This window comes from Rhinolophus hipposideros, assembly GCF_964194185.1.
Source record: "Rhinolophus hipposideros genome assembly, contig: HAP1_SCAFFOLD_40, whole genome shotgun sequence".
Classification (NCBI taxonomy): Eukaryota; Metazoa; Chordata; class Mammalia; order Chiroptera; family Rhinolophidae; genus Rhinolophus; species Rhinolophus hipposideros.
Window position 1 is genome coordinate 836983 of NW_027669269.1, and position 16531 is coordinate 853513.

The window sequence follows — 16531 nt, forward strand, 5'->3', positions numbered from 1 at the left end:
TTTCAGGGGTTCAAAATGTGCAGTTCCGTATGGCTGGTCACTAAGGCCAAGGTTAGAGATGGATTCTTCCTTGTGACCTCTGTGTAATGGACTCTGCGTCTACATTCAGGGAGAGAATGGGGTCATGCACTCAACTCAACTGCTTTTTAAGAGAATCACATCTTTTCAGGATGGGACCTTTGGTTGTTAGGACACAAACAGTAACTTTCTAATATCTTTCCTTTCAGTGTAGGAAATCAGTAAATATGATTTAATTTTTTGTCTGCTCTTACTAGTGGGTATTGAATAAGTTAGAATTGGATGCAACAGATAATTATATCAATGTATAACACAATGTGTAACACTCATAGTGTATAATGTGAATTAATATTTAGGAATTTACTTCTCTTACTGATTGATGTTAATGATGTGGGCTTCTAATTAAAGTTTGCCTATTCTCCAGTTATTAATCTTTAAAAGATATTCTTAAATTCACTGTAGGGGCTCACTATTTAAGACATGGTGAGGTGAACTATTTTAAATGAGAAAGCCTCTGTGACATTAAAAATCATCTACTGTTTCATTTTTTGGGTGGATTTAACATATAACCAATTGTTTAGTTCAAACAGTGACAAAATTAGTTTTGCGGATTCATGTTTTTCTTCTAATTTAGACTAAGGCAAGTTATTTTTCACTTTCTAATTAAAGTCCGATAATTTGGGAGTAAGTAAACGTAGATTAAGATTTTTAACAGTTAAATTTTAGTTATATTCTAATTTTTCTTTGTTCATATTCGATTCTCTAGGTTGTACAAGAGGAAAACAACACTCAGAGGCCACTTTCCCGAGAACAGGACAACAAAATATTACATGACACAGTTCTGACCAATTGCCTTCAACAACAAAAGGAGACAGAAATAAATCTTAAGAAAATGAATTCTGAGGTATTTTGTTTAGTCATTTTCAAATATGTGTGTATGTACATATTTTAAAAACCAATGTTGTACATATGGGAATTGTAGAGGATTTTAAAAGTGTGTGTGTGTGTGTGTGTGTGTGTGTGTATGTGTGTGTATTTTAGGGAGAGTGGCATTTTTGGTCCATTGCAATAAATGATATTCTTGATTGAAATCCTTTTATGTCCAACAGTCAAGTAGTGACGTTCCCAATGTGTCATCTAAAGGGGAGGCTTTCAATACTTTTTACAGGGATCGATGAGCTTTCTACAATCTCAAAACTATTGCTACTAATAACAGAAGTTTCAGTTGGAGGCAGTGGTTTCATCCCCTTGCTGTATTAGTAGAGAGGTTAGTTTTCACTTCCGCTGATTGTAAGGAGTTGAAGTATAGCCAGTGCAGAGACCGTCTTTTAGATCTCATTCTCCTACTTTTGAGAAAAGGAACAATTTGTTCCAAGTAGAGTCCTATTTCAGTGCTAGGAACTTTTGAAGAAAATTGTATGCCATGATGCATACTTAGTGATAATTTATTGGTGAGTATTTTATTCAAAGAAGTCAGTGTATTTTCCCCTATTTCACATTTATTTCTCCTTTAAACATTATGAAAAGGAAACAACACTTATGTAGCAGCAAATAATCTCACTACTTTCTAAGAAGAGCTCTATAATTTTTAGCCTATTTACCCTGAGTTTTTTGAAATCTAAGGCTTCTTTTGAATTTATATATTTACACTAGAAGAGCAGCAAGCACCCTATTGTAGAGTCCAAAGTCCTGGGAAAAAATCCTGAACTTGCTCATCTTTTTAATCGTTCTATTTGAAATTGTGATAACGAAATGAGTTCATTGATGTATAAAGAACTGCTTAGCGCAATGCCTAGATTTATCAGTGATTAGTAGATTTAATCTTATAAGTGACTCTGAAAATATTAGAAAAGTAAAATATCTTTTGAGTATTCTTGGGAAAAAAATTCTAGGAAATGTAATCAGTCCAAATGTATGCAGAGTGAATACTCTTACTGTGGGATAGGTGTATATTCAGATGGTGACCTTTTAAATTGTAGTCAGACTTCTTAATCTTCTATTTCATGCCTTCTGGGTTTGCTGCCTTTCCAGTTCTGAGGCTCTTAAAATTCCCTTATGATTTTAAAATTCTCTTTTTCACTTTCATGGATTCAGCATCTTATATTAATCTTTTTTTAACTTTGGGGAATTTATGCTTGTATGAAGTTGGAGGTTTGGATTCAACATTGTATGTTTTCAATGGGATATCCAACTACTGCAACCTTTTCATTATATAAACATTTAGGTTCTTCTTTAATTTCAGAGGATATCATGATATGTCATTTCATTGAGTGCTAGCTACAAGTCTCCTTTGTTTTACTTAGGATTCTGAGAGTTACGAGAAAGACCTGTTGCGTGAAAAGCACGTGTTGCAGGATGAAATCGCCATACTAAGACTGCAAATGGAAACACTCAAAACTCAGAATCAGGAAGTGGAAAATAAATACTTTGAGGACACTGCAAATGTAAAAGAAAAGAAGGACCATCTTCAAAAAACAATAAAACAGAATGACAAAACGCTAACAAAAACAGTATTTGAATATAACAGACAGCTTAATGTCCCAACAGCTGAGAATACAATGCTGAACTCTCAACTGGAGAACGAAAGACAAAGCAAAGAAAGATTGAAAACAGAAGCGGAATCCGACCATCATTATGAGCTTAGTAAGCAATTAAGACACCTACAAAATCCTTTCCAGGGATTAAAAGATGAATGCTTGCATTTCGTGGACAACATCGGGTTTGCTATGTGTAACCTAAAAGAAAACAGTGAGATTCATTCTCAGCAACTTCCTAAACCTGGAAGTAAATCCAATAGCTTAGACACTGAGCTCCCTCAAACAAGATATGCTGTCAGAGAAAGGACATTGGTTTCTGAACCTGTACTGAAAGACCTAAACCAAACTCAGTGTCAAGAGGAGGAAATTGAACACATGAATCAAGGGGAACCAGAAAAATTGAACCCGTATACTGGAAAGCTGGAATCCCTAAAGGAGGAAAGATCTGACCTACAGAGTGGAAACATGCTTCTTCGAAGGCAACTGGATGATGCGTTCCACAAAAGTGACAATAATGAAAAGTCAGGAATGAATATTGAAGAGCAGCTTCAGGGGCTTAGAAAAGTGCTTCAAGCTGAATGTGAAAAACAAGATGCTGTGTTGAAAGAGAGCCATAAGGAGTTAGTCAGCAAATTGAATCACTTGAAAGGAAGAATGTGCCAGTATGAAAACGATAAATCAGAAAGAGAGGTAAGTATCCAGAAAGATAGTTTTCACATTTCCTGAAAGAAAATTCAATGTTCAAATATTTGATGATGGCTAAATGTTGAATCTAGCAGAATATTAAAAATATAGAGATTACAAATGTATTTGCTCTAACAGCTTAATAGCATACATTGTATCCAGCAAACAAAACTTAGACCTATGAGGTGCTTTACTTGGAGTAAAGGCATTGTGTTGACTATGAAATTTTAAGGTATAAATTGTTATTAGATACATGTTGATATGAATGATTTAGTCTTATACTGCTACAATAATAATTTTCATCTTTCTGTTACCACATTGTAAAACCATTATGAAGCAGATAAATGGAAATGCTCCTATGCAAACAGAGTTTTTAGAGATAGAGGTTCAATTAAGTGGATTACCTAGAGAGTTAATTCTAGATTTCCCACATGAACTGAAGTGTAGATGCTGTCCCTTTCCCTCAGTAGTTTCTTCCACATTTTAGTTGGTATAATTTTGTTTTTATTCATGTCAATTTGATATAAATTGGAACTATTTCAGTCTCAAATAATGTATTCTTAGGACCTGTGACCTCTTTAAAGGCAGCTAATTTTTCATTAAATCATAATTTGGGACAAATGTGAGGAGTTTTATCAAAACTCTACTTGATTTAATCTTCCCACTGCTATGTATAATTGTCCTTGACTATTTTTACAAATTCATTTTTTCTCATCACAAGGCCCATTTACTATCATTTGGACATAAGTTTATCCATTTCAAAGAGAATTGTAGCGGTCTCTGATTTATTAATTTGGCACTGGGTCTCCATTTTCAGATGAGTGAGGGGAGGCAGGATTCATGTGTAGCAGGAAGGGAGGTCCAGGCCACGTTACTTGGGGCCCTGAAGACCACTGAAATGAGTTCGCTTTTCTTCTAAGATACAGGAATCTATTGGAAGGTTGTGAGCAGTGGACTGCATATGTGAGGACCTGTGAAGTCAATTTAAGCCTGTGATAAAAAAAGGGGGAAAACATTCCACAATGTATACTTGACGACCGCTAGTCCCACCGACATACCAATTTCCCCTTGAGATGTCAGTAGATTGTTAAGCTTTGCCGCTTCATCAGGGGAAGTGGAGAGTGGGGCTGAATCTGTTGTTCAAGTAACCTTCGTAATAGTGAGTGGGCAGCAGGATAACACCTTCTGTGTCTTACCCAGATTCAGTAGACAGAATTGTGTCCAAAAGAAGAAAAGAAGGTGAACTGATGCATGGGGTGATCTTTTTCGAGTTACATATTATATTAATATGTTAGAGTTAGCAAATTTTAACATAATTTAATAGATGTGATTATAAGATCACTAACAGAATCATCTTCCTAGGTGCTTGGGAGACGATTTCAACAAGAGCTACCTGATTCCACAAAAAAACTGTCTATGTCAGAGGCTTCACTGGAGGTTAGATCACGTTACCGTATGAAGTCAGAAGCTGAGACACAGGATTTCAAGACATTAGAGCATATCAGGAGTCAGGTATGTGTGAAATGTAACCTGTCAAGTGTTCATCTATAATTGATCAATATAAAGTGTTTTAGGATCCTGATTTTCAAGGCAGCTTTCTTTTGTGTTTTCGTTGTAATTAATTTATTATAATTTTATTATCTTTATAATGCACTTCTTCCTTAAACTCTGGCTTCCATCCTGCTATTTGCATTGTATGTTTTTTCTTATAGTCTATACCCTTGGTAACATTGAGGAATAGGCAGCATTCCTCATAGAAATCGAGGGACTTTTTTCCTACTACACAATATTGTATAGTGATATGTCCATTACCCGGATGAGGCAGCCATTTAAAATCAGAAGATAATGTTTACTAGAACGATTCAGAAATTTGTCTTATTTCTTATATCACTTTTGTAAATGGTTACAGCATTGGTATATATTTCATGGACTTCAGACTAACTTGTACAGAAAGTTCATTATACAAACCAGTTGAAGTAGGCATTGCCTTCATTTTGTTTTCATTTTAGAAATATTGTAAAAGTGTAGAAATATGTTGATCATTATAGTATGCACACCCACAATAGAGAATTAAGAAAATAATCCAGATTCACTATATTTGTGTGTTTTTTAATCTTAATTGGGATGCAATTCCCATATCATATTTCACCACTTAAAATATACAATTCAATATCTCTTGTTACATTCAGAGAATTGTGGAATTATCACCACAATTATAAAACATTTCCATCACCCCCAAAAGAAACCCCACATCCCTTAGCTGTCACCCTATCTTCCTGTCTCTCCCAGCCTCAGGCAACCACCAATCTACTTTCTGTCTCTGTAGATTTGCCTACTTTGGATATTTCATGTAAATGGAATCACACGATGTGAGGTCCCTTGTGACTCGCTTCTTTCACGTAACATCACGTTTCCAGGGTTCCACCGTGTTGTAGCACATATCAATTGTTAGCTATTTCTTCCTGTTGCCCAACGTTGCTTCACCTTGTGGACAAAATACTTACCCATTCATCAGTTGATGGAACTTTGTGTTGTTTCCACTTTTTGGCTGTTAATAATTCTGCTATGAACACGAGTTTACAAGTTATGATGGGAGCCAGTGTTTTGATTTCCCTGTCCCCGGATTTCTGGCTCCCAATCTGGCTTCTCCGTGAAGCTTTCTCTGACTGTTTGAACTCTCATTGAACTCGTGTTCCTCAGCACTTGTCAGATAGTCTGTGCAGAGCAATCAAGCCCTACATTTGACATAGTTTCAATTTTTCATGAGAGAGAATTCTGTCTTTCTATGTATAAGTTTGTCTAAGGGGAAATAGTATTTGATATGATGGCACCTATCCTTGTATAAATTGAAAATGTTTTCTTCAACAGTTGTTTGGATAAAATTAAATATTTTATACCAAACCAATACTTGCCCTTGGAGACATTGATATAATTAAACTTTTATTCTGAAAGTATTTTTCACAATTATATATAAAACTGAAAGCACGAATCTAATAGAAAATTGTTCAGTGAAATGCTCAATTTCCCCCTCTCCGTGAAAATAAAAATATAAAATAAAAGGGAGCCAGCCCTTCCTGTCTGCAGCTAGCCAGGGTGTACAGGTCGATAGCACGTTCTAACTACAGCTCTGAGGACGGCTTTTCTGATCTGCCAGAGCGTGCTGCTTCCATCTGCTCCTCTGAGTTCTGACACATCCCCACAGAACTAGTTGCTGGGAAGGAATTCATTTGGGAAGTTGGCTTTAGCACTAGAGTCCGTTATTTCCATGTCAGTGGCTTTACCCTGCCTCTCACGGTCATATAAATTGTATGCTCAATCCAGGAGGTGGTATTTGCGTTGTAGTCCATACTCATTACCCACTGAGTGTACAGAGACATAGGAACGTATACATTATTAGAAGCAGAGAAAATGTACTGTTGGCTCTTGGAATTGGTAAAAGGATTTTAGTACTGTGGTTATATTCTAGGCTTAATGCTCCCCATTTGCTGACATTGCCGATAGTTTGATGAATGATTTCAGTGTAACTGGTGTACTCTTACACTGGTTCCACTTCCATTGGCATCCCATCTGTGTAAAATATCAAATTTTATTAGAACATAAAATACAGCAACAATAATAATGCTAACTGCAAACCCTTTGGTTTTACTGTGTGCCATGTCCTTTTCTATTACATATGTTCCCTAATCTAATCTTCCCAATATCCCAGTGAGGTAGATGCCACTATTGTCTCATTTTATACATGAAGAAACTGAGACCCAAAAAATTTAAGTATTTTGCTCAAGGTCACCCAGCTAATAACTGGTGGACTTGGGATAAAAACCCAGGCATTTTGGCTCTTATTTAGTTACTGCCCCTCAAACTATTCCATGACTATCTGACTGCCCCCAAGAGTAGCCTGTTAACTTTCATAATCACTGGAATAGCCTGGTAATTCACGTATGTGAATATTTAAAATTAGAGTTGATGGGATGCTTGGAATACAGTATGTTTGACTTCTTGGGTCATTTGTACTACAAGGTATGATAATTAAGTGTGAGAACTCATTCAAGAAAAAGTGCTACATACCTCGTTGCTGAATATCACTGCGGTCACAAAGCTCCCTTTGGGAAGCTATGCACCAATGCCACCGCCTAATTCACAGTTCAAAGCAATTTTGGAACTCTTTTTCTGGAATGGCCATCATTGCTATCATCATATTACCCTTGATGTCCTGAATGTCATCAAATAGTCTTCATTTCCATATTTTCTTTCTCTTTGGGTAATGACATATTTAGTCATTGGGGGCCAGATCAGGTGAGTAAGGAGGGTGTTGCAATAAAGTTATTTGTTTACAGGCTAAAAACTCCCTCACAGACAGTGCCGTGTGAGCTAGTGCATTGTTGTGATACAAGAGCAATGAGTCGTTGGCTAAAAGTTCAGGTCATCTTAACTTTTTCACACAACCTTTTAAGCACTTCCAAAGAGTAAACTTGGTTAACTGTTTGTCCAGTTGGTAGAAATTCATAATGAACAATCCATCATATATATTAAAAAACGGGGAGCAACATCATTGCAACAAGTTTACGAACTTAATTGTCCGATGTCATAGATCATCAGTAAACATAACTTTTTCTTTATTTTAGCTGCAAGAAGCAGGAGCTCGACATCCAGAGGATGCACGATGCACTGAGAAGATGCAAGATCACGTGCAAAAGTATAAGTTAAAGCAGCACAGAAAATAACTTGAGTATTTATAAAGCAGATGTGTAGTGTAGTATGACCATTAGATCAGTTATAACAATAAACACATGAGTGTGAACCTGGGTCAAAATGGCAGCTTTGAGCTACCTTGAAAATAATAATTTGTGTACATTATCTCTAATTTTGCACATTATGCAAAATTCACAACTAGAAAAACGGCACAATTGCCAAATCATGTGCTTTTCAAATTGTAAGATTTTATGTAGTTGCACCTTAGATATTTGTTCAGCGATTATGTGGTATGCTTTAAAGTCAATGTGTGAGAATAATTATGTCAAAATATTCACTTTAGGCTTGAAGCTGAAAATATTGACCTAATACCGACAATTCAAAAGCTAGTGGGCATAATCGAACAGCTTCTCAGGCACCTGTCAGGTACAAGTTTGGTAAGTGAATCTCTTCATTTCTGTCATACTGCAAAGGAATTTCTATGTTTGTCATAGTAGCACATAAGGATATTTTAGACAATAAGAACAGTCTCATTAATAAAAGTACTGAATTCATGTTGATACTACTTGCTGGGAGTAATGTAATTTCTCTCTACAGAGAAAGAAATCTCAGTTCATAAAATTAATGATTTTTGTAGTAAGGTTTTTATAGAAAAACATTGTGATAGTCTAAAGGCAACATTTGATATATACCACATTTCATTTATCCTTTCGTTTGTCCAACATTTCAGTTTTTCCAACTGTTGGCTGTTGCTAATTATGCTGCCACAAACATCGGACTACAAATATCTGTTTGAGTCCAGGCATTTGAGTAATGATTTGATCCAGAATTCTGAATTTCCCTTGAAATCTAAACCCTTTGGTGAGATTTGGAGAATGAATTACTTTTTGTTTTTTTAATTAAATTTATTGGGGTGACAATTGTTAGTAAATTTACATAGATTTCAGGTGTAGAATTCTGTACTACATGGTCTATAAATCCCATTGTGTGTTCACCACCCAGAGTCAGTTCTCCTTCCATCACCATATATTTGATCCCCTTTACCCTCATTACCCACCCCCCACCCCCTTACCCTCTGGTAACCACTAAATTATTGTCTGTGTCTATGAGTTTTTGTTTCTCATTTGTTTGTCTTGTTCTTTTTGGTTTATATACCACATATCAGTGAAATCATAGGGTTCTCTGCTTTTTCTGTCTGACTTATTTCACTTAGCATTATACTCTCAAGATCCATCCATGTTGTCACAAATGCTCCTATATCATCTTTCCTTAACGCCGAATAGTATTCCATTGTGTATATGTACCACAACTTCTTTATCCATTCATCTATCGAAGGACATTTAGGTTGTTTCCATGTCTTGGAAATAGAGAACAAAAAGACAATAGAAAGAAATTAATGTGACAAAAAGCTGGTTCTTTGAAAAGATTAAGAAAATCGACAAACCCTTGGCTAGACTCACTAAGATGAAAAGAGAGAAGACACTAATTAACAAAATCAGAAATGAAAAAGGGGAAGTTATCACGGACACCACAGAAATACAATCTGCTACTCTGTGTCTCTTTATTGGTGAGTTTAGTCCATTTACATTTAGGGTGATTATTGATATGTGAGGATTTCCTGTCATTCTGTCTTTAGTTTACTGGTAAGGCTGTGTCTCCATTGTTTCTTTGCCTTTTTGTTGTTGTCTGTTTTTTCTGTGTGGTGGTATTCTATGATGTTTCCCTCTGTTTCTTCTTTTATTACAGTATATATTTCAGATTTGGATATTTTTTGAGTGGTTACCCTTGAGTTTCTGTAAAAGAAAGTTTGAGTATTCCAGTATTTAGAGTATTCCAGTTTCTTCAGTACGCTTACTTTCTCTATTCCCATATTCCAGTTCAGGCCTTTACGCTCCCCCTTTTTATGTTTCGGTTGCCACAAGTTGTCCCTGTTGATGGTGGTCTAATAGCCTCCTTTAGTATTTCTTGTAGTGCAGGTCGTGTATTAGAAAATTCCCTCAGCTTCTGGATATCTGGAAAGGTCTTTATTCCTCCTTCATATCTAAAGGAGATCTTTACTGGATATATTATTCTTGGCTCATGATTTCTCTTTCGATATTTTGAATATTTGGTTCCATTCCCTCCTAGCTTGTAGAGTTTCTGCTGAAAAATCTGATGATAATCTACTGGGCTTTCCTTTGTAAGTTACCGTCTTCTTTTCCCTGGCTGCCTTGAGGATTGTTTCTTTGTCATTGATTTTAGACAGCTTCAATACAAGTGCCTTGGAGAAGGCCTGTTGGGATTGAGGTAATTAGGTGTTCTATTTGCTTCTTGGATTCGAGGATCCAATTCTTTCCACAAGTTTGGGAAGTTCTCATCGACGATTTGTTTGAATATATTCTCTGTTCCCTTCCCTCTTTCTTCTCCTTCTGGTATGCCCATTATTCTTATATTGCTCTTTCTGATGGAGTCAGAAAGTTTTTGTAGAGTTCTTTCATTTCTTTTAAGTCTCAAGTCTCTTCCTTCTTCCCTCTGTGTAAATTCCAGGTTCCTATCTTCGATGTCACTGATTCATTCCTTTATCTGGTCAAATCTACTACCTAGGCTGGATATTTTATTGTTAATTTCTTCTATTGAGTTCTTAATCTCCAGAAATTCTATTTGGTTCTTTTTCAAGATTTCAATCTCTTTTGTAAAATGCTCATGGTGTTCTTTGATTGTGTTTCTGAGTTCATTAAATTGCCTTTCTGTGTTTTCTTGCATCTCGTTCAGTTTTTTCAGAATTGCGATCTTGAATTCTCTGTCATTTAAATCACAAAGGTCCATATCTCTAAGTTCCTTTTCTGGAGACTTTTCACTTTCTTTCTGAGCTATCTTGTTGCCATGGTTATTCATGGCAATCACTGATTTACTATTTCTCTTCCTAGACATCTACAGGAGTGGCTTCTGCAACAGGTTGATAGGTATGCGAAGAGGTTTTGAAGTTCCAAAGCTCTTTCTGCACCAGATTCAGAGCCCGTATGTTTCAGCAGTTCTGTTTACTCCTGCAGGGATCCGCCCAGATAGGTGGGGCCAGGGGCGGGGTGAGTTGTGAGAGGTGGCCCAGAGCAATGGCTGCGACCACCACCACAGCCAGTCCTGCTTCCACAGCTCCCTCCCCTTTGCCGGAACTAGTTGAGCTGCGAATCTGTGTCTGCGGTCCACAGTTCTCAGAGCAGCAAATATTCTGTCCTTTGATCCGACACTGCTACTTTATCGCTTTAGCACCGGGCAGGTGGGGGCAGGGCGAGCTCTGGGAGGGTAGGGAGGGGGCGGCTAGTCTCCGTGTCTAGGGCTTCCGTTCTCCGCTCGGCAGTGAGGGCTTAAACCATCGATTTCAGCCCTCTTCCCTCAGTCTTTGCTCCAAGGTCTGCCGTGAGCGAGCGTTGTGTTCAGCGGTTTTGTATGCTGCCCCCTCAGCCCTGTGGGCCGTAAGCGGAGCCCTAGCAGTTCGAGTCCTTCCCTCTCCCGCAGCTGCGGAAGATCCGGGAGCAGCGGGCTCCGAGCACTGAGCTAGGTCTGCATCCTGCGTCCGCACTTCTCCTCTCCCTCCTCCCCCGCTCGCGCGATTCACCCACCTGGAGGTGAATTCAGTAGTGGGCCTCTTCATCTTGCCTGTCTGCTGTGCAAGGAGTCCTTTGTGGAGTTATTGTTGTCTGATTCGTTGTAAATTCCAGGGGAGCGTTACAGAGGCTCACCTCACGCCGCCATTTTTTTCGGTCTCCAGAATGAATTACTTTTAATGTTCTAATTTGTTTTCTTCGTCATTCACGAATACTGGATCATTGTGCAAATGTTTCCCGAAAAGAATATACTTTTCTCTTTGTTGGATTTTGAAAAAGAAAAGAGATGCCAGTGTAAAAGTAGAAATGAATGCCCAAGTAAGGCCTTACATAGTAACATAGTGCTTTAGCTTTACAAGTTTAGAAACTAATCTTTTTCCCTTCACTTGAGTTAATCATACGTCTTTAAAGATTTAACAGTTTGATGTCAGAAAAGATTGATGTGTCATCCAGGATGACAATTTCCTGATGGACAGTGAAAACCATATCACTATTTCCTAAGCAGAACAACATTCCCCTGCCATCCTCCTGTCCTCTGTAGGAGAGGCTCCCTAGGATTTCCCATCATAAGATCGCATTGTGACCCGAGGTGGACCATTGACGTAGATGTACTTTCCAGCTGGTGTCTTTCAGTCACAGTAGCCAGGTCTAAGCAATTTCATTAAACAGACATGCCCATCAAGGGAAACAGAAGATTGTGCTGATGGTCCTTCTTGTGGCCAAAGAAACTTTGAAAAAAATTTTTGTCTAGACTTCTTGTCAATTAAGTCACATTATGTTAGCATACTTTTCATAGGAGTGACATGATAATGTGTTGATAAGGAGTCTTACATGAATGTGAGTTCCATGAGTTGTCACATCACAGTTTTATAGAGAAATCTATTATATTAAGGTATCAAAAATTGAAAAATTGGGGATTTGTGGTCAAGATGGCAGAGTAAGTAAATGCCATGCTTGCCTCCTCTCACGACCACATCAAAATTACAACTAAACTACAGAACAATCATCACTGAGCATCACCTGAAGTCTAGCTCAACCAAAGTCGTCCTACTTCTAAGGACATACAGAAGAAGTCACCTCGAGACTGGTAGGAGGGGCAGAAAAACAGAACAAGCTGACGCCAGACCCCTGTGTGACTGTTAAAAGTCTAGAGGGATATCTTGGTTGTGGAGGTCCACCTGGGGTGCGAGGGGACCCAGCTCCACACCAGGCATCCTAACCCAGGATTCCAGTGCTAGAGAGAGATGTCCCTATAGCTTCTGGCTGTGGAAACCACTGGTCATTCTGGCTGGGAGAGATGAAGCGTGGCTAGAGTCCCAGTTGATTCTCTTATAGGGCTTGGAATGGGCTTACTAACTGACAGATTCGTTTGCCCTGAACTCCAACACTGGGCAGTAGTTCAAAAGATGTCAGGGATATAAGGGCAGGAACTAAGTTTTCTGGTTTTAGGGTGATGGCTGGAAGGGAGCTTTCTCCCACACAGAGGTGCTTGTAGAATCCTTTGTTTCTGTACTGCTCCATCACCCATCGCAGTGTGAGACATAGATGGCCGCCATCTCTTGAGTCTACATCAACCTGGCTAACACTGTCCACCCCACCCTGGTGATTCCCTGAGAACCTGCCCCACCCAAATTGAGAGCCAACCCAAGCTGCTTTCAGTGCCTTTTCCAAAAAATAATCCTGTCTTGGCTCATGCTGCAGGCTTACCTAAAATCTCTCAACCGTTCACAAAACTCAAACAAGCGTTATGTGGCTTCAGCTGTCCTTTACTTCTTGCTGTGCAGACCCAAGATGGCACTAGTGGCAGCTGGCTGTGGGTCGCAACTGGAACTCTTGAGGTACCTCTGAACCCAGTGCAGGTGGCAGCCATCTGTGTCCTGCTTTGTGGTCAAGTTAGTTGGCCCCAGACAGGACACAGGCTGCGGCTGGTCTTGGCCTGTAGCTGGGCCACTGACAGGAGTCCCTAGGGCTAACACAACTGGTGATCATCCTTGAACAGAGCTGGAGCATCACCTGGATGCCACCAAGGAAGACACAACCAAAGTGCACACAGGGCAGACACCAGTGCCCTGCTAAAGCAAATCCTGCTCTATAGAGGCAGCCCGTGCCAAAACAGCTCTTCCACTGTAGTCATGGTCAGTCCACACAACCAATCAGCCTGAGCATCAATACCTCCCATTGACATACAAAGAGCAACAGAGGCTGAACTACAACAGGAGAGCACAGAGAACTCACACAAGGGGCACACCTGCAGCACCCGGCTCTGGTTAACAAGTAGACTGTGCCACGGGGCCCCACAGGACACCTACTATCTAAGGCCACTCAAATAGTCCTGGGAGACACAGCCGTCCTACCTCATACACAGAAACGATCACAAGGAAGAAGCCAACATGGGGAGTCAAAGAAACATGCCAAATAAAAGAACAGAACAAACTTCCAGAAAAATATTGAGCAAGATAGAGACAAGCAATCTATCAGATGCAGAGTTCAAAACACTGGTTATAAGGATGCTCAGTGATCTCAAGGAGAACTTCAACTAAGATATAGGAAACATAAAAATGAAAATAGAAAACATAAAAATGAATCAGTCATAAGTAAAGAATAAAATAACTGAAAAAGCAAATGTCTTAGAGGGAATGAAAAGCTGATTAGATAAAATAGAGGATCGAATCAATGATTTAAAAGATATGGTAGCAGAGAATACCCAATCAGAACAGTAAAAATAATTCAAAAAATGAGGATCGTTTAAGGGACCTCGGGGACAATGTCAAGCATACCAACATTCTCATCATATGGGGTACTACAAGAAGAAAAAAGATATGAAGGAATTCAATCTGTACTTGAAGGTATAATGACTGAAAACTTCCCTAAATTGGTGAAGGAAATGGACATATAAGCCGAGAAATCACAGAGTCTCAAAGAAGATGAGCCCAAACAGGCCCATACCAAGATACAACATAATTAAAATGCCAAAGTTTATAAGTAAATAAAGAATTTTAAAAACAGCAAGAAAAAAAAAAAACAGTTAGTAACCTATAAGAGGGCACCCAACAAGGAAAAAGCAGTTAGTAACCTAAAAGGGAGCACCCATAAGACTATCAGCTGATTTCTCAACAATAATTTTGCAGGCCAGACGGGAGGGCACGAAACATTCAAAGTGATGAAAGACTCTCCTACAGCTAAGATTTCTCTACCCAGCAAAGCTATCATTTAGTATCATAGGACAGATAAAGAACTTCCTGGAGAACAAAAACTAAAGGAATTCATCAGCACCAAACCAGTATTACAAGGAATATTAGGGGGACTTCTTTAAAATACACAAAAAGGAAAGAGCAAAAATATCATTAATAACATGCGGGTAACTACATATCTATCAATAATTACTTTATGTGTAAATGGATCAAATGCTCCAATCAATGGGGGGAGGGGGGTTCACGGTGTGAGGGATGTAAAAATAAAATAAAATAAAAACTATTTAAATAAATAAATAAATAAATAAATAAATGCTCCAATCAAAACACGGGGTGGCTCAAAGGATAAGAAAATAAGATCCTTACATATGCTCCATACAAGAAACTCGCTTCAGATCAAAAGACACAGAGACTGAAAATAAAGGGATGGAAACAGATATTTCATGAAAATAAAATAATTTTTAAAGAGCTGTGGGAGCAATACTTATATCATACCATATAGACTTTTAAACAAAGGCTATCACAAGAGTCAAAGAATGACCCAGATATCCCATTTCAGAGTATTTATCCAAAGAAAACAAAAAACGCCAATTCGAGGTGACTTGTACATCCATATGTTCACTGTAGCATTCTTTACAATGACCAACATGCGCATGATGCTTGGATGTCTATCAATGGATAAATGGAAAAGGAGAGATGGTATGTGTTTACAATGGAATATTGCTCGGGGAATATTCCATGGAAGGAAATGGGTTCTTGCCATCTGCTGCGGCATAGATGGACTAGGAGGGAACTGTGCTGAGTGAAGTGTGTCAGACAGACAAATATGCAATGTGATTTTGCTTATACGTGGAATTTAAGAACAAAAGAAACAAACTAAAACAAACTCATAGATACAAAGAACATTTTGTTGGTTGCCAGCTGGAAGGGGGTTTGGAAAATGAGTGAAAAGGGGAGGGACTAAGAAGTACAAATTGGTTTTTACAAAGTGGTCATGGGGATGTAGGGTATAGAATAAGGAATATAGTCAATAATATTGTAATCACGATGCATGGTGTCAGGTGAGTACTAGATGGGAGGGGAGTTCGGAGCAGGGTAAAAAAGGTGAAGGGATTAAAAAGTACAAATTGGTAGTTACTAAATAGTCACGGGGATGTAATGTAAAGCATAGGGAATATAGTTAATACTATGACAATAACTAACTATAGTGCCAAGTGGGTACAAAATGAGTCAGGGGGATCACTTCTTAAATTACGTAAATTCTAATTACTATGCTGTACACCTGAAATTAATATGAAATACTATAAAATAACATTTTATATAAATTAATATAAAATAATATTGAATGTCAAAAAATTGAAAAATTTGTAAGCACACCTAAAACTGATTAAGCTTATACCAAAATAATGAAGGACTATAGATTCCTAGGGGAAGTAGTTAGATCTCAACAGAATTATCAGCCACCATAAGGTCTACCCTGTATATCATAAGATTTATAATGACAGGTTTCAACGAATTCAATCAATAGCCCTCACTTCTCTAGAAGACTCTCGTCTCATGATTCCCCCCACGTGAGATATTACCTGAGTTAAGATATTTGATTCACACAATGTTGAGAGGAAGCATCTGGACTGGGAAGAAAGGATAGCTGCAACTGACTTAAGCCTTCAAACAAGATAGTGGAGTGTACTTGTGAAAGGAATTTCAGAACACTACCATAGGTCAGGTCAGGTCCCAAGGAACAGGAAGTTATTCAATAGAGCAAACAAAAATGGAAAGGCGAATAGTGGATAATGTGAAGCTTATGAAAAACTTATGCATTCTGAGAGAA